Source organism: Phyllobates terribilis, unplaced genomic scaffold, assembly GCF_046119375.1.
Source record: "Phyllobates terribilis strain yellow unplaced genomic scaffold, ASM4611937v1 Scaffold_3__8_contigs__length_932513732, whole genome shotgun sequence".
NCBI classification, from domain to species: domain Eukaryota; kingdom Metazoa; phylum Chordata; class Amphibia; order Anura; family Dendrobatidae; genus Phyllobates; species Phyllobates terribilis.
The window spans coordinates 126,737,019-126,764,023 of NW_027362763.1; positions in this window are offsets into that span (position 1 = coordinate 126,737,019).

Here is a 27,005-nt window from a genome sequence, read left to right on the forward strand (position 1 = left end):
AGGAGAATCGTAGTGACAGGCTCGTAGGTGTTCAGCAAACCTCCAGCTTCATGGCAAATCATAGGCATCCTGCAATCACGTCAGGGGTGCGCTGATGGGCGCATGGAATGGCATGCTCCCTCCACAGCATTTAAAGGCCTCTATCAGAGATTGACAGCGGCGTTTAACATGTTAACAGCCAAGCGCGGAGCTCCGCTCCACTCGCAGCTGTTAGAGGCAGATGATGGCTGAATAATTCAACCATCATCTGCCAGGAAAGATATGGGCTCAGCTTGCAAGCTTTCATCAAAGTCAATGATTCAATATATGACTTTACGTAACTGTACGTCATATGTTATGAAGAGATTAAAGAATATAAGTTGGTCCCGAAGTAGTTAAGAAGCTTCCTTTTTCCTTGGATCACACCAAATATTATGCACCAGAAAACGCTTCCTTTTACCTTTTTATTTCATTGTAATTTATTAAGAAATTATTGTGTTTGTATTTTTTAAACACAATTATTATTATTGAAGTATTACAAAAAATAATTGCATCTAATAAGAACAAAGAAAGGTACCGACAGACATGAGGCCATTTTACTGGAGTGAGTTCAGACAGATGCAAATATAATAGAAACCTTTGTTGTAAAGAACGTGTAAGTACTCAGAGAAGGGAGCTGTCCAGTTGCTGATCCTTCTACGCTACAACTTAAACAATAGCCTCACTTCACCTATGGCTTGAAAATCACAGACAATTTGTTTGTTGCATCTTGATTTTTAATATGTTGCAATAAAAGTTAAAATAGTCAAAATTTTTATATTTTATCATTTACATTATTTGCAATTGGATTTCCTAGTGATACAATCCTTTAATGAAAATGTCCGACCTCTCAACTTTCAAGTTAGATGATAAATCACATGACATCTTCAGGGAATCTTTTGGAGATCATGCTTTATGGGTGGGAGCTATTTTAGTGTCAAAAAAGGAGACTTACAAAATATTAGGAAGGTGGTTTTATTGTTATGGCACATCAAGTAATGCTTGAAAGTTTGTAAACCCTTCAGAATCTTCCATATTTCTGCATAAAGTTGACCTAAAACTATATCAGATTTTCACACAAGTCATAAAAGTAGATAGAGAACCAATTCAAACAAATGAGTTAAAAATATAAGGCTTTTTCATATTTTATATTGAGGAAAATGATCCAATATCACATGTCTCTGGCTGGTAAAAGTATGTGAACCTTTAGGATCAGCAGATAATTTGAAAATTAAATTATTTAGAGTTTCATGTTTTGAATCAATGGGATGCCAATCAGGTGTGAGGTGGCAACCTATTTTATTCAAAGAATATGATTCTATCAAAGACTGATCTTCACATTGCGTGTTGGGAAAAGTGTATCTTAGCACAAGCAAAGGCGATTTCTCAGAACCTCAAACGAAGCTGTTGAGGTGGAATTCTCCGATCACTGTTTCATTTTCTTTTCCTTGAATGTTACAGAGACCCCCCGGATGGGGAGAGGCCTGTGGAAGCTGAATTCGTCCCTGTTGGAAGAAGCTGATGTAAGACAATCCTTTGAGGAATTTCTTCAGAGCCAGGTACCTCTCTTGGGTCTCTGTAGTACTAACTCTGAGTGGTGGGAGATCTTCAAAAGAAGGGTTGCAAGGTTCTTCCGTAAGCTCTCGAGCCTCAGGGGCCTGAACAGGCACCGCCTGTATCGGGATCTGGGGAGGAAACTCGAGCAGCTCGTCTCGACTGGAGGGGACCGTGAGGAAATCTCTAGGGTGAAGGCCTTGCTCAAGGGGTGCCAGTATGATAGGCACACATCCTTGGTTTTTGAGAGGGATTTCGGGAGGTACCGCTCGCCCGACCCTTACAGGAACTGCAGGATGTCAGTGAGTTGTAAGGTGGTAACAGGACTGATCGACAGTACGGGGTCCCTGAACAGATCCAAATCAGGGATCCTGGAGGTGGTCAGATCCTTCTACTCGCACCTCTTGGGGGGGAGGGAACCTGATCGGGATGAGATGTCGGCTTTCCTGGCTGAAACCATCCCTGAGCCAGGGGATGACCCCTCTCTTCATGTTTTGGCGGAAGCAATCAGGGAAGAGGAAGTGAGATGGGCGATTGATGGGCTCCGGCCCAAAAAGTCGCCTGGTCCGGATGGCTTAACATCCGAGTTTTACAAGACTTTTAGGGACTCCTTGGTCCCCCTCTGGACTGAGGTGTTTAATGAGTGTCTCTCCTCGGACGCTCTGCCCAGTTCAATGAGGAAGTCAGCCCTGATTATTCTGTCAAAGGGTAAAGACTCGTCCCGTATTGAGAATTGGCGTCCCATAGCGCTTCTCAATACGGACCGAAAGGTTCTGGCAAAGGTGCTTTTTAATCGGTTGGTGAAGTTTGCACCCCGGCTCCTTTCGGGGGCCCAGCACTGCCCTGTTCCAGGCCGCAGTACTTTTAGTGCTGTGCTCGGTGTCCGAGAGCTAGTGGAGCAGAGCAGGGCAGGTCACTGGAAGGGGTGCTTGCTGTCCTTAGACCAGGCGAAAGTCTTTGACCGGGTTAACCACGAGTACCTCTGGTCCGTCCTTCTGAGGTACGGTCTGCCCGGGAGGTTTGTTGATTGGTTGAGAGTTTTATACAATGGGGCAGAGACTTTTCCACTTGTGAACGGTTGGGTCGGACCCCCTTTTGAGGTGAAGTCTGGTGTCCGCCAGGGCTGTCCTCTGAGCCCACTGTTATACGTGTTTGCGATTGACCCTCTTCTAAGGAGGGTGGAGCGCGGACCGTTGGTGGGAGTCGGGATGGACCAGGCGGAGCCAGATGCCACCTTGAGGGTAGTGGCGTACGCCGACGACGTTTCCCTTTTTGTAACCTCGAGAGGGGAGGCAGATTGGGTCATGTCTGAGGTTGAGCGCTACTCGGTGGCATCCGGGTCCATGATCAACCGGGATAAGTGTGAAAGTCTCTGGCTGGGAGGGGGAGATCCTAGTTTTGATCTCCCGGACACTCTTCCAGGGCCTCAGGCCACAGCAAAAATACTAGGCATCAGTTTCGGCCCGGGGGACTACCCCCAGCAAAACTGGGAGGGCAGACTTAAGATTGCCGCCCAGAAGGTGGATCAGTGGAAGGGCTGGTCCCTGACCCTGAGGGAAAGGGTTAGCCTGGCCAAAGGGTATTTGCTTCCTTTACTAATATACCTGGGCAGTGTCTGCATCTTGCCAGAGCCTCTTTGGACACGGGTCTACAGCCTGTTCTTTCAACTATTATGGGGGAATAGGCTGAACCTAATCAAGAGGGACGTCACGTACCGCACGAGGAGACTAGGAGGGTTGGGTATGGTCAACCCAGTGGTGTTCCTAGTAAACACCTTTATTAAGACAAACATCGCCAACCTCTGGTTAGAGAGGGCTCCTCCGTGGGTATTCTCCTGTAGGGGGTGGTTTCAGCCTTTCTTCCAGGAATGGGAGACAGGAGGGCAGGTGAAGGACCTTCGAACGCCTCATGGGCATCTTCCGGCTTATGCTACCCCGGTTCTGAAGGTGATCTGTCGGTGGGGTCTGGGAGTGTGGGAGATCAGGACCTTGTCAAGGAGGTTACTTGACAATAGGGTCCTGTTGACCCACTTTCAGAAGCCCCTGGCGCTCAAGGATTGCCCAAGCCTGGATCTGGAGGTAGGGCTTGGGTTATTGAACTCTAAACGGATCCCCTTGAAGTTTTGGGACTTGGCTTGGCGCTGCTTCCATGGGAGACAGTATGTGAGGGACAACCTGAAGTACAGGAACTCTGATGACCGGGATTGTCCCCGCGAGGAGTGTGGCGGCATGCTTGAGAGCATGGAGCACATCCTGCTTCGGTGTCCCTTTAATACAGAGGTCTACAGTAGGGTGGGTGCTTCCATTGGCTGGCCCAGGCTGGCAGGCCTTTCCTATGCGGAGTGGGCCTATGGGGCATTCAGGTCCCTGGGTGGCCGAGATCGGGGCACTGTTTTCTTAGTTAGCTTAGTGACCAGGTTTTACACGTGGAACGCACGGTGCTTAGTGTCCACCCAGCAGAAAGCCCTCCCCCGGGAAGAGGTGATTAGGAACATCCTGGGTGACCTGGCAAAAGTGCGCTCACTGGAGTATGAGAGGCTGGGTGCAGGGAGGGCTTCCCTTCTATGGAGGGGGTTCTCATTCAATGTGCCCTAGGGAGAGTTAGGTTATGCGTGTCTGTGCTGGGTGAGTTAGTCTCCTTCTATACTTTATATTTATTTGTAGGGTCAGGTAGTCGTGTAGGGTCAGGGAGGGACAGACAGGGACAGTCATCAGGGATAGGTAGTTTAGTATTAGGTTGGTAGTGAGGGTCAGTGAGGGACAGGTAGGGACAGGTAGGGAAAGATTGGTAGGGCGTTAGGGACAGGTGTTTTTTTTTTTTTTATAGGGAGGGACAGGGTGTTGTGTGTTAGATTAGGGTGAGAGTCTCTGTAGTCTCCAGTTTCCTGGTGGTGGGCTGCTCCCCTCACATTGTAGTTTTTTGTTTTGCGGTATCGGAATCGGAATATAGGGCTTACAAGCACTGAACTTGGGTCTGATTTTTGATTTATGGTTGGTTCTTTGTGGTTTGAAATTATCATGTTACTGCTAAGTGTTAAAACAGACTTTTTATGTTGTGTATTGTATGTATATGTGTATTGTATGTATATATATGTGTATTGCGTGTGGGGGGGTGTAGTTTTAGGTTGGGTGGGGTGTTTCAGGGGGGGAGGGGGAAGGGGTGTTTTTGTAAAAAAAAAGAAAAATGGACATCCTGCGGGATGCGGGAAAAAGGACCCTTTTTGCGCGTAAATGGCCACAAACTTTCGTGGGACCTTGTTGGTGTTAAGAGGCCACAGACTTTCGTGGGACCTTGGGTGTTTAAAAATGGTGGTGGGGAAAAAAAAAAAAAAATAAAATAAAAAAAAAAAAAAAAAAAATTGAAAAAAAAAAAAAAATCATTTTTTTGTATTGTAGAGTGTTAGTTTTGGCCAGGTGGCCCATCTCTTATTTTTGGCGGTGGGTCGGTTATTTAGTTTTCCTTTTTGGGGTTAGGTGTGAATGTGCAGGTATGAATGTTGCGGATGTTAGGGGTCTTGTGCGCTTTAGGGCGTGGCCTGGCTGGTAGGTACGGAAGGTCTTCCCTTGCTGGGAGGTCTTTTGGAAAGAACGAAGACGTTTTGTGTCTTGTGTTTCGTGTCAAGTGTCATGTGTTAGTTTGTTGGACTCTATATAATTTTGGATTTGGGCTATGTCTTGCTGGGGCTTTTTGTTTTTCTTGTATAATGTTTGTATTTGTGGTTTATATTTGTGTTTTGTTTTTGTTTTTTTGTACTTTTATATAAAATAAAAAAAGAGTTCCAGCTCCAGTAGCGTCCACTAAAGCTGCTGCAGTTAAAAAGCTTTTATAAGGATCGAGCTTGGCGGTCCACCGCAAGGCGTCCTACTGCCAGTCCCAGCCCCTGTGCCTTGGGGTGCCTCCCTCGATGCTCTTCACTGAGTGTCTGGGGGCCTAAAGCATTTCCTTTGAAAAAATTACGTGTCCAAACTACAGGTGGTGTAGCTTGCTTAACAGCTGGGATAATCCGCTGACTAGCAGACACTGCTACTAGGCCCAAAGTATTGCCTGGGCTAGATGCAGTTAAAAATTTGTAATTAGATCTATAGGCGGTGGCTACTCCGCTGACTAGCAGACACTGAAGCTTTGCAGCAGACCTTTGATTCCCAGGCTATAGTATAAGTAAACAGCTCTTCAGACTCAACCATCTGTGTTACCCCAAGCCATAGTGTATGTACTTTCTTACGGTTAAAAGGGGGGGTAGAGACCTGACCCACCTGGAATTGACGATGCCAACGTCATATAAAACACACCAAGGGGACTTCAAAAAGAGTCTCCATTTTTTCCAAAAATTGTGGCACAGACACCACTTAAGTGGCATCAATTGTCCCAGAGTTGCTTAAAATGGTTGGTGAGGTGATTTTCCAAAATCCTAAAGTTTTTAGTCTCCCCAGGATGACACAGGTGGGGCAGATGGTGGCTGGACCGGCCCGCTAGGCCGCATTGTAGCACAGTGAGCTTCGCACTGCAACTTATGCTTCATATCCATGTGACGATTCAAGCATAAAGTACTCAAACTATTGTTTTTTTTGGCCTCTACTTAGCTTTTGGTGACAAATGTTACAGATAACATGAGTTGGGTCATCCTTAGACATCTCAAAAAATGCCCAGGCTATGCAAGGTTTAGAGCCCATGCGACTCTGCTACTAGCAATACTATCAAATGATTGGCTGGGTTAGATGCAGTAAAAAATTCTTATTAGATACACAGGTGGTGCAGCTTGCTTCGCAGCTGGGCTACTACGCCCAAAGTATTGGTAGACTCTATACTAAATAAGGAAGGATTCACTGAGTGTGGTGGCCCCTCCGCGGGCCGTGGCGATTGGTCATCCACTTTCGCTGCCCCTTACTCAACGAATTCACAAACATCTCCCGTTGGTTTGGAGTCCCATTATGCCCAACCAAAAACATAGGCCCCACAACAAAGATATCGTTCTTAGGCATCGAAATCGACACCACAGCAAGGTTGTTCCACCTCCCATGGGAAAAATACCAAAACATTACAACTGATCTAGGTTTTTTGCGCAGTATGGAAAGTAACACTACAGCAGATGCAAGTATTACTAGGTCTCCTCGTGTTTGCGAGCCGGGTGATGCCAGTCGGAAGGGTTTTTTCTTTTCATTTATCGCCCGCAACAAAAGGGGCATCTAAACCGAGTCATACAATCAGAATCAGCAGGCAGCTACGGGCGGACTTAGAGGTGTGGAAAACCTTCTTATAATCATTCAACGGTCACACGTTATTTATATCAGCAGAACAGTCCAACATTGAACTAAGATTATTCACCGGGGCGGCAGAATCAGGCGGATATGCAGCGATACTAAATAACCAATGGTGCACAAGCTTATGGCCTCCGTATTAGGCAGAACAAGTGCTGACAAAAAAACACAGTCCTGGAACTGTTTCCAATAGTGGTAGCAATAGAAATATGAGGCGCGCGCCTGGCTAACAAAAATATATGCTTCATAACAAAAAACACCAGCCTAGCGCACTTCATTAATAATATGGCATCATCGTCTCTCCCAGTGCTAGGCCTACTACGCCGGCTAGCATTCCTGTGCCTTAAACACAATGTATGGGTCCGCGCTAGCCACGATGCTGAGGGGTCTAACGCTGCTGCTAACGCTTTATCACAATTCAATTGGCAGATTTTCACAGAGCTCCTCCCCAACGCCCACCCATCGGGCAACAGTTGCCCACCTTCCCTATGGTATCTAGTGGCGAATAGTTGATGCCATTAATCAGAGCGTCAGTTGCCCCGTCGATGTGGCAAGCATGCGGTAAGGCATGGGAAGAGTGGACACCACTAGTAGCAGGCAGACGGGTTGACCAATGTGAACAAGCCAGATTACAAGTCACCATAGAATTTCTCCACCAGCTAATGATGAGGGGCATATCAGGGGCGTCAGCGCAGCGGTGGCTGACCGGAGAAGCATCTCACTTCCAACTACTGAATTGGGGAGATGTGACAAAGAGATTCATCATCAGACAATCCATAAAAGGGTGGAAAAGGGGTCAGCCAAGTCAGGAGTGTAGACGTCCCGTCCCGTGTCACTAAAACTGATTTCTCACATCATATCCCTAACACCATTAACATGACACTCACAATTCGAAGCAACACTACTGTCTACTGCATTTGCGATCGCCTTCTTCGGGGCGCTATGCATAAGCGAATTAGTGCCTCAATCCAAAATTACCACCAGTGGAGGCTTATTACACCAGGATGTAGTGATAGCCAATAATGCAATACGTCTACGCATACGCAAATCGAAAACGGTTCCAGCGGGCAGGGGCACTTGGGTACTTCTACAACCCACAAACGGTACGCTGAGTCGGGTAGCAATAGTAAAAACATATATAACCATCAGATCACAAAGTAATTTCTTCCTATCACACATTGATGGAACGCCATTATCAAGATACCAGTAGAGATGAGCGTTGTTCTACTCGAACTGTTCGCCAATCTCAAATTCGAGCTGTTTTGGGCGGTGTTCGAGCCGTTCGGCGAACACGAACAATTTGAGAAAAATTCGGCTGTTCGAGGTTATGTTCGATAACTGTTCGTGCACCAAAATCATAACTGGATTTTTTCTCAGTAATGATGAAAATTAATGTTAATACGCAGTTTGAGTGTACAGCGGGGTGGGGGGAGGGCCAGGGGATGGATCTCTGCAGGAACAATGAAGATCTCTTTCCCGCATTTACAGTGGGGAGGTGCAATCTGTCAGCCTATCAGCAGCGCACACACGGAGCGAAGTGCTTTTTTTCACACAAGCAAGGGCATGTGTCATTGGCAGTGTATGTCACATGTCCTTGCCCTATAAGACCAAGCCATTTTCCCCGTTGCCACCATTTTCTCACTGCTGCAGCTGCGTGTTAGACGGCACCGCTGTTGCTGTGTGCGCTATACCTTGTTAATTTCAAGCCAATTTTCGCACAAATCTACAGATAGCTTGGGAGTAGGGAATAGTTATGATTGCAGTCCTTTTAAGGACTAGGTTACAGCATTTCCTATGACTTTTATCAGGCAGGTCTGTGCTCTTAAATAGATAGGTTGTGGGAGTAAAGACTAATTGTAATTGGAGTCCTTTTCAGGACTAGGTTACATCAGTTCCTATCAGTTTTTGCCAGGCAGGTCTGTGCCAGTGCTGTGCAAGTTTTTTTTCACAGCATTTGGCTGAATCTAGCAAAGCTAATCCTTTTTGGCCTATTGCAGAGTGTGTTAGTCAGTGGAGTAGCCTATCTGTGTTGAAAGATATACCACCTGTGTATAGAATACCAATTTTTTTACTGCACCTAGTGAAGTAAAATCTTTTGGGCATAGCATCATTCTATTAGTCCATCTATACTGACCTCCATCAGGTTGCAAATTGAATATAATTTTTTTCTGCATCTACCTCTGAAAAAATATTGGGCTTCTAGCTGTGTGTGGGACTTGTTGTATTAGTCCATCTATACTGACCTCCATCAGGTTGCAAATTAAAAATAATTTTTATCTGCATCTACAGTACCTCTGAAAAAATATTTGGGCTTCTAGCTGTGTGTGGGACTTGTTCTATTAGTCCATCTATACTGACCTCCATCAGGTTGTAAATTGAATATAATTGTTATCTGCATCCAGCTCTGAAAAAATATTTGGCCTTCTAGCAGTGTGTGGGACTTTCTCTATTAGTCCATCTATACTGACCTCCATCAGGTTGCAAATTCAAAATAATTTTTTGTCTGCATCTAGCTCTGAAAAAATATTGGGCTTCTAGCTGTGTGTGGGACTTGTTCTATTAATCCAGCTATACAGACCTCCATCAGGTTGCAAACTGAATATATTTTTTTCTGCATCTACCTCTGAAAAAATATGTGGCCTTCTAGCAGTGTGTGGGACTTTCTCTATTAGTACATCTATACTGACCTCCATCAGGTTGCAAACTGAATATAATTTTTTTCTGCATCTAGCTCTGAAAAAATATTTGGCCTTCTAGCAGTGTGTGGGACTTTCTCTATTAGTCCATCTATACTGACCTCCATCAGGTTGCAAATTTAAAATATTTTTTTGTCTGCATCTAGCTCTGAAAAAATATTGGGCTTCTAGCTGTGTGTGGGACTTGTTGTATTAGTCCATCTATACTGACCTCCATCAGGTTGCAAACTGAATATATATTTTTCTGCATCTACCTCTGAAAAAATATTGGGCTTCTAGCTGTGTGTGGGACTTGTTCTATTAATCCATCTATACAGACCTCCATCAGGTTGCAAACTGAATATATTTTTTTCTGCATCTACCTCTGAAAAAATATTGGGCTTCTAGCTGTGTGTGGGACTTGTTCTATTAATCCATCTATACAGACCTCCATCAGGTTGCAAACTGAATATATTTTTTTCTGCATCTACCTCTGAAAAAATATTGGGCTTCTAGCTGTGTGTGGGACTTGTTCTATTAATCCATCTATACAGACCTCCATCAGGTTGCAAACTGAATATATTTTTTTCTGCATCTACCTCTGAAAAAATATTGGGCTTCTAGCTGTGTGTGGGACTTGTTGTATTAGTCCATCTATACTGACCTCCATCAGGTTGCAAACTGAATATATTTTTTTCTGCATCTACCTCTGAAAAAATATTGGGCCTTCTAGCAGTGTGTGGGACTTTCTCTATTAGTCCATCTATACTGACCTCCATCAGGTTGCAAATTCAAAATAATTTTTTGTCTGCATCTAGCTCTGAAAAAATATTGGGCTTCTAGCTGTGTGTGGGATTTGTTGTATTAGTCCATCTATACTGACCTCCATCAGGTTGCAAATTAAAAATAATTTTTATCTGCATCTACAGTAGCTCTGAAAAAATATTTGGGCTTCTAGCTGTGTGTAGGACTTGTTCTATTAGTCCATCTATACTGACCTCCATCAGGTTGCAAATTGAATATAATTTTTATCTGCATCTAGCTCTGAAAAAATATTTGGCCTTCTAGCAGTGTGTGGGACTTTCTCTATTAGTCCATCTATACTGACCTCCATCAGGTTGCAAATTGAATATAATTTTTATCTGCATCTAGCTCTGAAAAAATATTTGGCCTTCTAGCAGTGTGTGGGACTTTCTCTATTAGTCCATCTATACTGACCTCCATCAGGTTGCAAATTAAAAATAATTTTTATCTGCATCTACCTCTGAAAAAATATTTGGGCTTCTAGCAGTGTGTGGGACTCATTGTATTAGGCCATCTATACCAAGCTCCACCAGCTTTGAAATTAATAATAATTTTTAGCTGCATCTAGCCCTGAAAATAATTTTTCCTAATAGTGGTAGCAATAGAAATATGGGGCGCGCGCCTGGCTAACAAAAATATACGCTTCATAACACAAAACACCAGCCTAGCGCACTGCATTAATAAGATGGCATCATCGTCTCTCCCAGTGCTAGGCCTACTACGCAGGCTAGTATTCCTGTGCCTAAAACACAATGTATGGGTCCGCGCTAGCCACTATGCTGAGGGGTATAAAGCTGCTGCTAACGCTTTATAACAATTCAATTGGTAGATTTTCACAGAGCTCTTCCACAACGCCCACCCATCGGGCAACAGTTGCCCACCCTCCCTATGGGATCTAGTGGCGAATAGTTGATGCCATTAATCAGAGCGTCAGTTGCCCCGTCAACGTGGCAAGCATACGGTAAGGCATGGGAAGAGTGGACACGACTAGTAGCAGGCAGACGGGTTGACCAATGTGAACAAGCCAGATCACAAGTCACCATAGAATTTCTCCACCAGCTAATGATGAGGGGCATATCAGGGGTGTCAGCGCAGCGGTGTCTGACCGGAGTAGCATTTCACTTCCAACTACTGAATTGGGGAGATGTGACAAAGATTCATCATCAGACAATCCATAAAAGGGTGGAAAAGGGGTCAGCCAAGTCAGGAATGTAGACGTCCCGTCCCGTGTCACTAAAACTGATTTCTCACATCTTATCCCTAACACCATTAACATGACACTCACAATTTGAAGCAACACTAATGTCTACTGCATTTGTGATCGCCTTCTTCGGGGCGCTATGTATAAGCGAATTAGTCCCTCAATCCAAAATTACCACCAGTGGACGCTTATTACACCAGGAAGTAGTCATAGCCAATAATGCAATACGTGTACGCATACACCAATCGAAAACGGTTCCAGCGGGCAGGGGTACTTGGGTACTTCTACAACCCACAAACGGTACACTGAGTCGGGTAACAATAGTAAAAACATATCTAACCATCAGATCACAAAGTAATTTCTTCGTATCACACATTGATGGAACGCCATTATCAAGATACCTGTTCCAAGCTATATTTAATAAATGCATAACATCGGCAGGGAACCACCCCAAAGATTACGGGACACACTCATTCCGCATAGGTGCGGCCACGGAAGCAGCAAGAGCAGGACTGTCAGAAACGGAAGTTCAGAGGATAAGGAGATGGCGATCCACGTGTTTGGCGAGATACATAAGACCGGACTTGTTATCCTAACGTGGTTTGTTTCTTTTACAGGTGACGCTAAGCCAACAGTGTGAGTGATAGGCCACTCGTATATATATTGGGCACAAAAAAGGGCGAAAGTCCGCCCAGGCGGGAGGAAATTAGAGTTTCATAACACATATTTCAACTGGAGAGGTATTAGAGGCCTGCTATGGCCACAGGTACTAATGGAGGTAATCAAGGTAGGGAGAGAGGCAAGAGGTCCGGTCATCTTAGTTATACAGGCCGGGGGAAACAACCTAGGTCATCACAAGAGCGCATAACTAATGGCAAAAATGAAACTAGACACTGAGCGCTTCAGAGAATTTTTCACAAAATTGGCTATAGTATGGTCAGAGATTGTGCCGATAGCGGTATGGCAAGGTGCGCGAGACATCACGGCCATCGAATGGACAAGGCGGGTAATAAATATTCGGATGGCAAAATTTAGAAGAGACAGAGGCGGTGTAGTGATACGACACCGACAACTGGAAGGAGATAAAGCAGGCCTCATACAGCCCGACGGTGTTCACTTAATAGATATTGGACTGGACATATTCCTGTCAGGACTCCAGGACGGAGTGGAACAAGCGTTAAGAGTGATGGGTGGGGGTCAGAGTCCTGCATACGAGTACGCTGGATCCTCCGTGGCCTGGAAATAGAAAGGACATGTTGGAGAGTTACACTTGTTGGCCAACTTGCCGGAGTGGGGACCCAGGGCATGCTGCAACAAGCTGAATTATTTTAGAAATAAAATGCCTTTCTAATGGAATGAGTATAAAGAGTTAATAAAGCTGTGACTGATCCTCACCCATCCAGTTGTAAGAGTTACATTATTGGGTTGTCCATGAAAGGGGGGCGGTAGGGGGGCTGAGCATCTGGGTTTGGTTGGGGGTCCCCACAGTCTGCCTAGGCTAGATTAATTTAAAAATTCTTATTAGATACACAGGCTGTGCAGCTTGCTTCGCAGCTGGGCTACTACGCCCAAAGTATTGCCTAGGCTACATGCAGTTAAAAATTCTACGCTGACTAGCAGACACTGAAGATTTGGAGCAGACCTCTGAGTAAACAGCTCTTCAGACTCAACCATCTGTGTTACCCCAAGCCATAGTGTATGTAGTTTCTTACAGTTAAAAGGGGGGGGTGCGACCCAACCCACCTGGAATTGACGATGCCAACGTCACGTAAGACACAGCAAGGGGACTCCCAAAATTGTGCAACAGACACCACTTAACCCTAGAACGCATACCTGTGGCCTTGCAGGCCCGCCCAGTTAATTGTTTTCTATTTTCTGCAAGATTGCTTTAGTTAGAATTTTGAAACTCTAGGTATTCTTCATGTATATAGTTGTTTGTCATTTGAGTTTGAGTTATTCCATGTTATTTGCACACGGGCCTAAAGGGCCCCAGGTATGTGAAAGTGTAGATTTTTATGGTCATGCGTTCTAGGGTTAAGTGGCATCAATTGCCCCACTGTTGCTTAAAACGGTTGGTGAGGTGATTTTACCAAATCCCCAAGCTTTTAGTCTCCCAAGGATGACACAGGGGTAGAAATGTCCTTGCGAATCCATGATTTGATCATCTTTATGAACGTGAGTCTGTCTACATTCTCAGTGGACAGCCGCGTGCGCTTATCTGTCAGCACACCACCAGCAGCGCTGAACACACGTTCAGAGAGAACGCTGGCTGCATGGCATGACAAGATCTCCAAGGCGTGAGTGGCGAGCTCCGGCGATTTTTCAAGATTGGAATACCAAAATGAGCAAGGGTCCAGTGACACAGTCATGGCTTCGATGTTCACTTGGAGATTCTCCTGTACCATCCTCTCTAGGCATTGACTATGTGTCAGACTTCTTGTCTCCTGTGGCCTTGCAAAGGATGGTCTAAAAAAGTGGTGAAACGATTCCACAAAATTGCTGTTACCAGCAGATACTGTGTTACTGTTACTGTTTGAGTGATGAAGACTCGACAGTCCCACCGTTGGCAAGTTAGAACTGTGAGATTCACTACGTGCACCACTGGTGTTTTGTGGAAAAGCACATGTAAGATTCTGCAACAGATACTCCTGCATTCGTCAATACCTTTTTATGGCAGGAATTATTTCGGCAAATATACTTTTGTACCGGGGATCTAAGAGTGTGGCAACCCAGTAGTCGGGATTACTTCGAATTCTGACAATCCGGGGGTCATGTTGCAGGTAGTGCAGCAAGAAGGCACTCATGTGTCTTGCGCATCCAGAAGGACCAAGTCCTTGTTGTGTTGGTAGCGAGGTAAGAATCATGCTTCCTTCCTCTGCCCTCTCCCTCCAACCTCGCACAACAGAAATGTGATCAAGGTCTCCCTCATCTGATGAGTCTTCCATGCCCATTGCCAGTTCGTCCTCCACTTCTTCCTCGGCTCCTGCACCTTCCTCAACAGTTTGGCTGCTACCATGCGCCCTAGTTAATCCCTCTCCCCCACCCTCCCATGCCTGCCGCCTTGGTGCTGCCAACCGTCTGGACCTTGGAGATGTTATCCCTTCCGCATACGACTCCTCCTCTACTTCCTCCACCTCCTCTTGTCCCACCACCTGACTCCGAATTCTGTTTAACATGTGCTCCAGCATGTAAATCACCGTAATAGTCATGCTGATAATGGCATCGTCAGCACTAAACATCTTCGTCGCCATTTCAAGACTGTGCAGAAGGGTGCATAGGTCCCTGATCTGAGACCACTCCTCCAGCGTGATTTGCCCCACCTCTGGATCTCGTTGGCCCAGGCTATACGTCAGAACGTATTGCACCAGGGCTTGTCGGTGCTGCCACAGTCGCTGCAACATGCGCAGAGTTGAATTCCACCGTGTCGGCACATCGCATTTCAGCCGGTGAACTGGCAGGCCCAACGACTTCTGTAGAGATGTAAGTCGTTGAACTGCGGGATGCGAACGGCGGAAGTGAGCACACAGCGACCGTGCACTCTGCAGAAGGCCATCTAGTCTGGGATAGTGGGCTAAAAATTGCTGGACAACCAGGTTCAACACGTGAGCCATACAAGGCACGTGTGTGACATTGCCCCGGCGAAGTGCCGCACCCAGGTTTGCAGCATTGTCGCACATGGCCTTCCCTGGTTGCAGGTCCAGTGGAGACAACCTTTCATGAAACTGGGTCTCCAGAGCTGACCAAAACTCCTCAGCTGTGTGACTCACATTTCCCAGACATTTCAAAGTAAACACTGATGCGTTGAGCCCTGCTGCCAGCATAGTAAGGAGGTGTGCAGGATTCCTTCTGCGCAGTTAGAAAGCAGGTGGCATTACCAGACAGGCTTTGGGTGCAGGTGGAGGACCGAGAGGAGGTTGAGGAGGCAGAAGCAGTGGAGGAAGTTCGAGATAAAGAGGATTAACACACAACTCGTGGGGACGGTAAGACTTGGACAGCAGCCCCTTGTCCTGCTGTCACCATAGTTACCCAGTGCCCAGTCAGCGACATGTAACGCCCCTGTCCATGCCTTCTCGTCCAAGTGTCTGTGGTGAAGTGCACCCTGTCACACACAGAGTTTCTCAAAGAAGCGGTGATGTTGTGTGCGACATGCTAGTGGAGCGCAGGCACACCTTTCTTTGAGAAGTAGTGCCGACTGGGCATCTGGTACTGGGGCACTGTGACGGACATAAGGTCTTGAAAATCCTCTGTGTCCTCCAGGTGGAAAGGCAGCATTTCTGTAGCCAACAGCTTGCAGATGGTGAAATTCAACCTCTTAGCTTTCTCATGGCTAGGAGGAAATGGTCTTTTACTTTTCCACATCTGAGGGACCGAGGGCTGGCTGTTGTGCTTAGACGGTGTTGAGTAGGGTGTCCCCGGCAACTGCCGGTCTGTGAGGAAGATGCAGGCGGACATGTTAGGTTGCCTTGATCCAAAGGTGGTGCTCTCGATGTCGGAGAGCGCTCAACACTAGCAGGTGTTTCCACTTCCCAATGAACTGACGACCTGCCAATCACACTGGCTGTTGCGGGTAAAGAGGTGGCAGGTCTGCATCCAAAAACATGTGTCACTGCTGTCCCCCCAGTCACAGAGGATGAAGAGGCTGCGGATGCACAAGATGGGGCAGACGGTGGTTGGCCCAGCCGGCTAGGCCGCATTGTAGCACAGTGAGCTTCCCACTGCAACTTTTGCTTCATATCCATGTGACGGTACATGCATGAAGTACTCAAACTATGTATTTTTTGGCCTCTACTTAGTTTTTGCTGACAAATATTACAGATAACACGAGTTGGGTCATCCTTATCGATCTGAATAAATGCCCAGGCTATGCAAGGCTTAGAGCCCATGTGACCTGAAGAGCCACTACGACTTGTGGTCAGAGGCAGAGTTGTGGTTGAGGATGCAGTTGTTGACGTGCTTCCAGTACTCCGTCTCTGTTCAGGAAGACGCAACCTAACCTCGTCGTCAATAGCATCTGTGATGCCCCGCTGCGCTTGGTATCACAAATCCTACAAGAGTGCATTGATGGAATCCTCCACAAGAGGCCCCCATAAACATTCACACATCTCCACCTTCCACCTCAGACCAGCAGAGGGAGCCCGTTAGGGATATAAATAGGGAAGGTGGAGCTAGGCAGTTCATTTCCTCTGAAGAGTTCCTGCAGTAGAGAAGCCTAAGAGAGGTCAGTCTGCAGTGGAGCTCAATCTAGTCTAGAGAACGCAGTTAATAGTTCAGCAGTGTAGCACGTGGCTCCTGCTTGCTAGATTCAGGGAGCCCAGATAGAGCTTAAGGTGTGCCGGTGCCGTAAGATCAGTGAAGCGCGGCAAGCTGCCGTTAGTGTGTATAGCCTAGTGAGGGCCCGAGTAGGCCGAAGGCGAGTGGCGAGTTAGTACATAAGGGGCAGAGGAGCTTAACCAGCTCACCCCGAAGCATTTACCGGACACAGGATCCGAGCTTACCGGTATCTCTATGACCCAGTAAGGCATAACCGGAATCCCTGGAGAACTACAAGTCCCAGGATCGCTAAGGTGCTGATATGTAACAGAGCCAGGAGACGCTTAGGCCCCGCATACTGGGAGCGTGAACTCCAAGAGAAGGCCCTACCACAAGGTCAGCCAGCGCAGGACAGAGACAAAGTTAGGCCTAGCTCCAGGCAGGTCAGAAACTTACTATGCAGAGGCAAGAAACAGGAGGCCCTACACCCGCTCATTGGGGAGGATCCTGATATGCACCCTTCACTCTACAGTGCTCCGGGATGTGCCTGAATTTCCACCAGTAAAAGGTACTGAAGTGACTACCGTGTCCGTTCCCGTTCTTGCTCTGACCCAGCTGGGTCTCGCCTGTCCTGCATTCCCCCTGCATACGCTGCTGTAGCACCCCGAGGACTCGGCTGCTACAGGGGTATTGCACCTCAGACCAGAGGTGTGGTATTCCACTCCCGGGTAAGGATGGAGTGTGGAACTGGGCTCAGTTAGCTGCATGCACTACACTCACCCCATTTCCGGGGGACAGACCAACGGTACTCCCACCAGATAGATGTGCAGGTACGACAGCTTCTGTCCCTGGCTGGAGAGGGGAGGGGGGAGGAACATCCCAGTGGTGTAGGAGCAGACAGGGGAGGGACTCTGGGCATAGGTAGGAGCCCATTGGGTGCTGGTCACCTGGGCTCGGGTGTCAGAGGGGAGTATATAAGGTGGGCACCATCTTAGGACAGGGTCTGTCTGTTCAGAGAGGAGCTCAGCCAGAGAGGGCTGACAGGGAGCTGTGGCTCAGTCTGGGCCCAGCTCCAGAGCTAGGCCTGGAGAGGAGGCCTGAAGCAGAGAGAGAGAGAAGTAAGAGGAAGAAGGAACAGAAACACCAGAAAAGGCCCAGAGACGCAAGTAAAGAGGGAACCCTAAGATCCCACGAAATAACTGGTGAAGGGTTGGCAGAACAGGGTGCCGGATCCCAAACTGGTGGAGGCCAATTATCCTTAGCCAGGAACCGGAGGTCGTGGACAAGTTTTGGCGCGACCCCTCGCCATATCTACCAGGAAGGCATACCATATAGGGTCAGTGAAACCGGGAAAGGTTTCACCACTAGAAGGCCCGAGGGAGCTGGACAAAGGTGGATCCCTGGTGGGGACGGCCAGTAGAAAGGAAGAGAGGGGAGCTCAGGACCACGCTCTGGAACTGCCTGGGAGTTGGCCGAGTCCCGCACCTGGTGGACGCAGCACGGCTTGGGTGGTCCTAATTGTGCACAAGGGACCTGATAAAGAACTGTGAGTAAAGCTGTGAAAACTGCAATTGCACGTCTCAGTGATTCCACGTCGCACCGGCACCATCAGTGCTGGGACATACACACCATCTCTCCCAACATCATTCTCATCCTCTGCCCTGAGGCCATACCCCTCCCGTTGGGGGTTATACCATCCACGCTGCACATCCGTACCACCGGCCTCAGCGGACTGCCCTGCAGCGGCGGCTTCATAGCCGCATTCAACGGGTGGCGTAGTCGGACACTATTACCATCATACCAATACTGCCACTTAGTTTGACCACCCTGGGCACGGACCGGGTCACCGCCACACGAAGACTACTACCCCCATCGGATCCGGCTCCGGATATCCCCCGCATGCGCAACGCAGCACAACATGGCCCAGGGGGCGAGTCAATTTTGGCGTAGTCGGCAGGATTACGTGCCCGCAACCACCGGGTACTGCGCGCCTGAAGAAAAGTTCACATGTACCGTAAGAAGAAGTCTCCCGCCAATTCCAGAGGCTTCCCGCCATCAGACGCCGTCCGGAGTCATTTGCCCACCATCAGCGAAGTTTCCCGCCATCAGGAGACGATTCTCGCCATCTTGGACAGTTTCCCGCCCTGGCAGAGCGGACGCCATTGTGGGCGTGCCAGAGAGTGGCAAGAGACCACCTCCCATCGTGGGCATGGCCCCAGAGTGGCGCCAAAGGAGGGGACCGCCCCCACCAGCCGAGACTACCACCATGGAAATGTCCATCAAAGTGGGGGGTCTGCCCCTGAAACTGACTGTCACTAAGTTGCCCCGGGACCACTCCCAAGGGGGGCGGATAGAGAACAAAACGGAGAAGATGGGTGCAGCCTGGAGGAGTCTGGACAGATCGCACCCGGGAATGGAGGAAGAGACAAGCGGTACCGACCCCGTGGTCCGGGGCCTGCTGCAGGCCGCTACCCCAGAAGGCCTGGTGGAGATCCTGGCACAGCTCCCCAGAGATCGGGAGCGTGCACAGACTGCGCTGGAGGCCTTGGCCCGGAAGATGGCCCGAGTACAGCAGGAAGCACTGGCCGAATGGGGAAGGGAGATGGCCCAGCAGGCTGGAACCCGCCAGCAGAGGACGCCACCCGCAACGTGGAGCATGTCTGCCCCTGAGGATGGTGCAGGAGGGACGAAGGCCGGAGACGATGCCGCGGAGGGAGCCGCAGGGATGGAAGCAGGTAATGGGGACGTCACCACCCCGAGCCCAGTAGCCGAAAGCCTGCCCCAGCTCCCCGTCGCAGAGCCCGAAGTCCCACTCACCGCGCCCGTTGCCGCACCGCCACTGCTCCCAACTAGGCCTCAAGCGGCCGGAGCCGCGGTCACGCCCCCTTCCGCGCCACGCCCCCTGACCCGGAGCGCGGCAAAACAGGAGGTGCCCCCGGCCTGGTCGCAAGGCCGAGTACCTCCAGGCGCCGCGGCCCCCACAGCGCCTTCCCCCCGGGAGGTGCCATACTTGGACCCAGGTAGGATGCCTCCGGCCTGGACGCAAGGCCGAGTACCCCCGGGCGCTGCCGCCCCTACGGCGCCCTCAACCTCCACAGTGCCACCCCTGGGCGCAGATCTGTTTGCACAACATACCAGCCCGGACGGGCTGCCCTTCGTGTGGCCACCGGAGTACATCAACCCCCGACTCCGGAGGGAACGGCCCCTGTGTGAGCCTCTGATCCCGGCACCGGCGCCCGCCAAAATTGTCCCGCTCCCGTTGGAAGAGGCCCAATTCGCATGGGATCCGACCGGTGAGGACCTCATGGGGTTCACCAAGGAGACCCGGGCGGCCGCAGCCCGGCGTGAGGAGTGCTGCCGTCAACAGCTAGAGGTCTTTGGGAGAGAACGGCGAGAGAGGCGGATCCGCGAGGAACAGCTGCAGGTCCAAAGCGCGGAGCAGAAACGCCGGGCCCGACGAAACCCCCGTGCGGCCCACGGTCCCCGCGCCAACGGGACCGTAATAAAGTTCCAGTTGGAGCATGGCTGGGGCTTTATCCGGGATCACCAAACCCCCGGCGACGTCTTTGTCACCCGCAGAGATGTCGAGAGCCACCTGCCGGAGGGACACCGTGGACGTGACCTCTACCCGGGTGATGAGGTCACCTTCACCCAGCATCAGTGTGCTAAAGGACCGTATGCCCTTCACGTACAGCGGCTGACTGAGGAGGAGATGCAGTACGAGGAAAGCCAAGAGGACCCGGACGGGTCTGAAGACTACCCTCGGGAAGGAGCAGGAGGACATCGTTACTAATGAACGGTAACTGGGACTGTATATAGTTACCCGTAAGGGTACCTGTCATGCTGCTAATTGGAGTGTGGTCCCCGTTGGGACTAGTGTGGAGTTATCAAAGGGGACTGTTACCTGTGTGCCCTAATCCCCAACCAGGCTGAGGACTGTGAGCAGCCATTTCCCTATTCCCACTGGCCGAGGACTGAGAGCGGCCATACCCTGTAAATAGTTGCGCTTCTTAAAGCGCCCCCTACTGGTTTTATAGAAGAACTGCGTTTCTACTTTAGAACTAGAGTCTGTTGCACTTTACCTGGTCACAAGTTGCACGGTGGCCAGAGATCAAGAACGTGTTGGTCAAGAATGTTTTATATGAAAAAGTTTTATATGATGCTAAAAGAGTTAATGGTATTTTATAAGTATGTGAAGAAAGTCTGATAATGTTTCCGTAATGTTTTATACCTGTAACGTTAAAAGAGAAAAGTACCTCCCATAAAGGGATGATTGAAAGTTGATATGTTTTACATGTGAGTGTACACTTTAAAATTTTTGTATGTTTTAATTTGCTTTTGCTCTTTTCCAGCCCGAGGACGTGCTGTGGTTTACCAGGGGGGAATGTAGCACCCCGAGGACTTGGCTGTTACAGGGGTATTGCACCTCAGACCAGAGGTGTGGTATTCCACTCCCGGGTAAGGATGGAGTGTGGAACTGGGCTCAGTTAGCTGCATGCACTACACTCACCCCATTTCCGGGGGACAGACCAACGGTACTCCCACCAGATAGATGTGCAGGTACGACAGCTTCTGTCCCTGGCTGGAGTGGGGAGGGGGGAGGAACATCCCAGTGGTGTAGGAGCAGACAGGGGAGGGACTCTGGGCATAGGTAGGAGCCCATTGGGTGCTGGTCACCTGGGCTCGGGTGTCAGAGGGGAGTATATAAGGTGGGCACCATCTTAGGACAGGGTCTGTCTGTTCAGAGAGGAGCTCAGCCAGAGAGGGCTGACAGGGAGCTGTGGCTCAGTCTGGGCCCAGCTCCAGAGCTAGGCCTGGAGAGGAGGCCTGAAGCAGAGAGAGAGAGAAGTAAGAGGAAGAAGGAACAGAAACACCAGAAAAGGCCCAGAGACGCAAGTAAAGAGGGAACCCTAAGATCCCACGAAATAACGGGTGAAGGGTTGGCAGAACAGGGTGCCGGATCCCAAACTGGTGGAGGCCAATTATCCTTAGCCAGGAACCGGAGGTCGTGGACAAGTTTTGGCGCGACCCCTCGCCATATCTACCAGGAAGGCATACCATATAGGGTCAGGGAAACCGGGAAAGGTTTCACCACTAGAAGGCCCGAGGGAGCTGGACAAAGATGGATCCCTGGTGGGGACGGCCAGTAGAAAGGAAGAGAGGGGAGCTCAGGACCACGCTCTGGAACTGCCTGGGAGTTGGCCGAGTCCCGCACCTGGTGGACGCAGCACGGCTCGGGTGGTCCTAATTGTGCACAAGGGACTTGATAAAGAACTGTGAGTAAAGCTGTGAAAACTGCAATTGCACGTCTCAGTGATTCCTCGTCGCACCGGCACCATCAGTGCTGGGACATACACACCATCTCTCCCAACATCATTCTCATCCTCTGCCCTGAGGCCATACCCCTCCCGTTGGGGGTTATACCATCCACGCTGCACATCCGTACCACCGGCCTCAGCGGACTGCCCTGCAGCGGCGGCTTCATAGCCGCATTCAACGGGTGGCGTAGTCGGACACTATTACCATCATACCAATAACGCCACTTAGTTTGACACCCTGGGCACGGACCGGGTCACCGCCACGAGGACTACTACCCCTATCGGATCCGGCTCCGGGTATTCCCCGCGTGCGCAACGCTACACAACATGGCCCAGGGGGCGCGTCACTGCCCTGAGACCTAGCTCCACCTGTGGGGAGCTATACCATCGAGCTGCCTTATCACCGGACTCAGTGGACTGCTGCAGCGCTGGTGCTTGTCACCAGATACCACAGGTGGCGTCATGAACTCTTATAAAATTAACAATTATCCACCCCTTTAAAGAGAGACCCCAGGGTACGGGCCAGGGAGCCGACCACCGCGACATCCCCAAGGCCAGGCAAATGCCCGGGTACCGAGTCATCCCCATCCCCAGGGCTAGTCACATCCTCCTCCACCTCCTCTGCTGACCTCATCGACTGTCTGACTGTGGGTTGACAGTAAGTGGGATCTCCAACCTCATCATCATCACCCTGTGCGTTATCACACCCGTCGTCCTCAGAGCCAACCTGTTCCTGCCCTGACAAAAAACTAAAGTTGTCGCTCCAATCAGGTATTTGAGTCTCATCATCGTCTTCCTCATTGTCTCCACCAACAGGAGTTACAGTTTGGGAATGAGGGTCTACATTATGGTCAGAACCTTCTGCGTCTGGTCCTGGATCCGACTCATAAAGATTCTGGGCATCAGTGCAGATCATTTCCTCGTCTGGATTCACAGAAGCGCTAGAGTCGACCTCTGATTCCCAGGCTATAGTATGAGTAAACAGCTCTGCAGACTCAACCATCTGTTCTACCTCATACTCAGACGGGCAGCTGGAGATTTGGGAGCTGTGAGGAAGCAGTGCGATTGGGGTGACACCTTTGAGGACTGGAGTATTTGTGATGTTGAAGTTGATGTGGAGGAGAGCCCACTTAAAGGAGCACTTGATATCCGTTGAAGCACCTGCTGTTTTTGTGCCTCATCTAGAATTTGTAGCGATGGGCGTGTCCGTAAGAATGGGATCGTATCACATTGTCCACGAAAAGAAGTCGACATCTTAGTTTGGCTGGAAGATGGTCTTTCTTCCGCAGATGTTACTCCCCCCCCCCACCGTGGGGGGCCTCGACCCACCGGCGGACAGGCACCAGTATTGGGATAGGGGGGCTGGCCGTCAGGGTCCACCGCGGCTCTGGCACAAACCCGGCGACACAGAGGTGGCACAGGCAGGAACGGACTGGCCGTGTCGGCTTCTCACTTTTTGGATTTTAGAAGGGCATGACATGCCTATATCTGTGTCTCCCCCTCCTTTTACTCCTCTACCTCTTTTCTTTTCGCATGACTATATGTACTTGTCACTTTTCCATGTGTTAGTTGTGTCTTCTGAGCAGTTTGTCAGCTTTTGGACACCTTTGAAGGTGTTTTCTATGTGTTTCTATGTGTTTTTGTTTGCCTGCCATTGGTTTTAACGGTGTTCGAAGGTGTTCGACGAACAGTTCGACGAACAGTTCGGCGAACACACGGGTGTTCGACGAACCGAACCGAACTCGAACACTACGGGGGTGGCTCAACACTAGATACCAGTTCCAAGCTATATTTAATAAATGCCTAACATTGGGAGGGAACCACCCCAAAGATTATGGGACACACTCATTCCGCATAGGCGCGGCCACGGAAGCAGCAAGAGCAGGACTGTCAGAAACGGAAGTTCAGAGGATAGGGAGATGGCGATCCACGTGTTTGGTGAGATATATAAGACCGGACTTGTTATCCTAACGTGGTTTGTTTCTTTTACAGGTGACGCTAAGCCAACAGTGTGGGTGATAGGCCACTCGTATATATATTGGGCAGAAAAAAGGGCGAAAGTCCGTCCAGGCGGGAGGAAATTAGAGTTTCATAACACATATTTCAACTGGAGAGGTATTAGAGGCCTGCAATGGCCACAGGTACTAATGGAGGTAATCAAGGTAGGGAGAGAGGCAAGAGGTCCGGTCATCTTAGTTATACAGGCCGGGGGAAACGACATAGGTTATCACAAGAGCGCATAACTAATGGCAATAATGAAACTAGACACTGAGCACTTCAGAGAATTTTTCACAAAAATAACTATAATATGGTCAGAGATTGTGCCTAGAGCGGTATGGCAAGGTGCCCAAGACATCACAGCCATTGAACGGACAAGGCGGCTAATACATATTTGGATGGCAAAATTTATAAGAGACAGAGGCGGTGTGGTGATACGACACCGACAACTGGAAGGAGATAAAGCAGGCCTCATACGGCCCGACGGTGTTCACTTAATGGATATTGGACTGGACATATTCCTGCCAGGACTCCAGGACGGAGTGGAACAAGTATTAAGAGTCATGGATGGGGGTCAGAGTCCTGCATAAGAGTAAGCAGGATCCTCCGTGGCCTGGAAATAGAAAGGACATGTTGGAGAGTTACACTTGTTGGCCAACTTGCCGGTGTGGAGACACAGGGCATGCTGCAGCAAGCTGAATTATTTTAGAAATAAAATGCCTTTCTAATGTCATGAGTATAAACAGTTAATACAGCTGTGACCGATCCTCACCCATCCAGTTGTAAGAGTTACATGATTGTATTGTCAATGAAAGGGGGGCGGTAGGGGGGCTGAGCGTCTGGGTTTGGTTGGGGGTCCCCACAGTCTGCCTAGGCTAGATGCGGTTAAAAATTATTATTAGATACACAGGCGGTGCAGTTTGCTTCACAGCTGGGCTACTACGCCCAAAGTATTGCCTAGGCTAGATGCAGTTAAAAATTCTACGCTGACTAACACACACTGAAGCTTTGGAGCAGACCTCTGAGTAAACAGCTCTTCAGACTCAACCATCTGTGTTACCCCAAGCCATAGTGTATGTAGTTTCTTACGGTTAAAAGGGGGGGGGAGACCCAACCCACCTGTAATTGACGATGCCAACGTCACGTAAAACACAGCAAGGGGACTCCAAAAAGAGTCTCCATTTTTTCCAGAAATTTGTGGCACGGACACCACTTAAGTGGCATCAATTGCCCCAGAGTTGCTTAAAACGGTTGGTCAGGTGATTCTACCAAATCCTCAAGCTTTTACTCTCCCCAGGATGACACAGAGGTAGAAAAGTCCTTGCGGATCCATGATTTGTTCATCTTTATGAACGTGAGTCTATCTACATTCTCAGTGGACAGCCGCGTGCGCTTATCTGTCAGCACACCACCAGCAGCGCTGAACACACGTTCAGAGAGAACGCTGGCTGCGGGGCACGACAAGATCTCCAAGGCATGAGTGGCGAGCTCAGGCCATTTTTCCAGATTGGAAGCCCAAAATGAGCAAGGGTCCAGTGACACAGTCATGGCTTCGATGTTCATTTGGAGATACTCCTGTACCATCCTCTCTAGGCGTTGACTATGTGTCAGACTTCTTGTCTCCTGTGGCCTTGCAAAGGAAGGGCTAAAAAAGTGATGAAATGATTGCACAAAATTGCTGTTACCAGCAGATACTGTGTTTCTGTTACGGTTTGAGTGCTGAAGACTCGACAGTCCCACGGTTGGCAAGTTAGAACTGTGAGATTCACTACGTGCACCACAGGTGTTTTATGAAAAAGCACATGTAAGATTCAGCAACAGTCTCTGCTGATACTCCTGCATGCGTGAATCCCTTTCTATGGCAGGAATTATTTCTGCAAATTTACTTTTGTACCGGGGATCTAAGAGTGTGGCAACCCAGTAGTCAGGATTATTTTGAATTCTGACAATCCGAGGGTCATGTTGCAGGTAGTGCAGCAAGAAGGCACTCATGTGTCTTGCGCATCCAGGAGCACCAAGTCCCTGTTGTGTTGGTGGCGAGGTAAGAATCATGCTTCCTTCCTCTGCCCTCTCCCCCCAACCTCGCACAACAGAAATGTGATTAAGGTCTCCCTCATCTGATGAGTCTTCCATGCCCATCGCCAGTTCTTCCTCCACTTCTTCCTCGGCTCCTGCACCTTCCTCAACAGTTTGGCTGCTACCATGCGCCCTGGTTAATCCCTCTCCCCCACCCTCCCATGCCTGCCGCCTTGGTGCTGCCGACCGTCTGGACCTTGCAGATGTTAGCCCTTCCGCATACAACTCCTCCTCCCCTACTTCCTCCACCTCCTCTTGTCCCACCACCTGACTCCGAATTCTGTTTAACGTGTGCTCCAGCATGTAACTCACCGGAATAGTCATGCTGATAATGGCATCGTCAGCACTAAACATCTTCGTCGCCATTTCAAAACTGTGCAGAAGGGTGCATAGGTCCCTGATCTGAGACCACTCCTCCAGCGTGATTTGCCCCACCTCTGGATCTCGTTGGCCCAGGCTATACGTCACAATGTATTGCACCAGGGCTTGTCGGTGCTGCCACAGTCGCTGCAACATGTGCAGAGTTGAATTCCACTGTGTCGGCACATCGCATTTCAGCCGGTGAAGTGGCAGGCCGAACGACTTCTGTAGAGATGTAAGTCGCTGAGCTGCGGGATGCGAACGGCGGAAGTGAGCACACAGTGACCGTACCCTCTGCAGAAGGCCATCTAGTCCGGGATAGTGGGCTAAAAATTGCTGGACAACCAGGTTCAAAACTTAAGCCATACAAGGCACGTGTGTGACATTGCCCCGGCGAAGGGCCGCACCCAGGTTTGCAGCAGTGTCGCACACTGCCTTCCCTGGTTGCAGGTCCAGTGGAGACAACCATTCATGAAACTGGTTCTCCAGAGCTGAC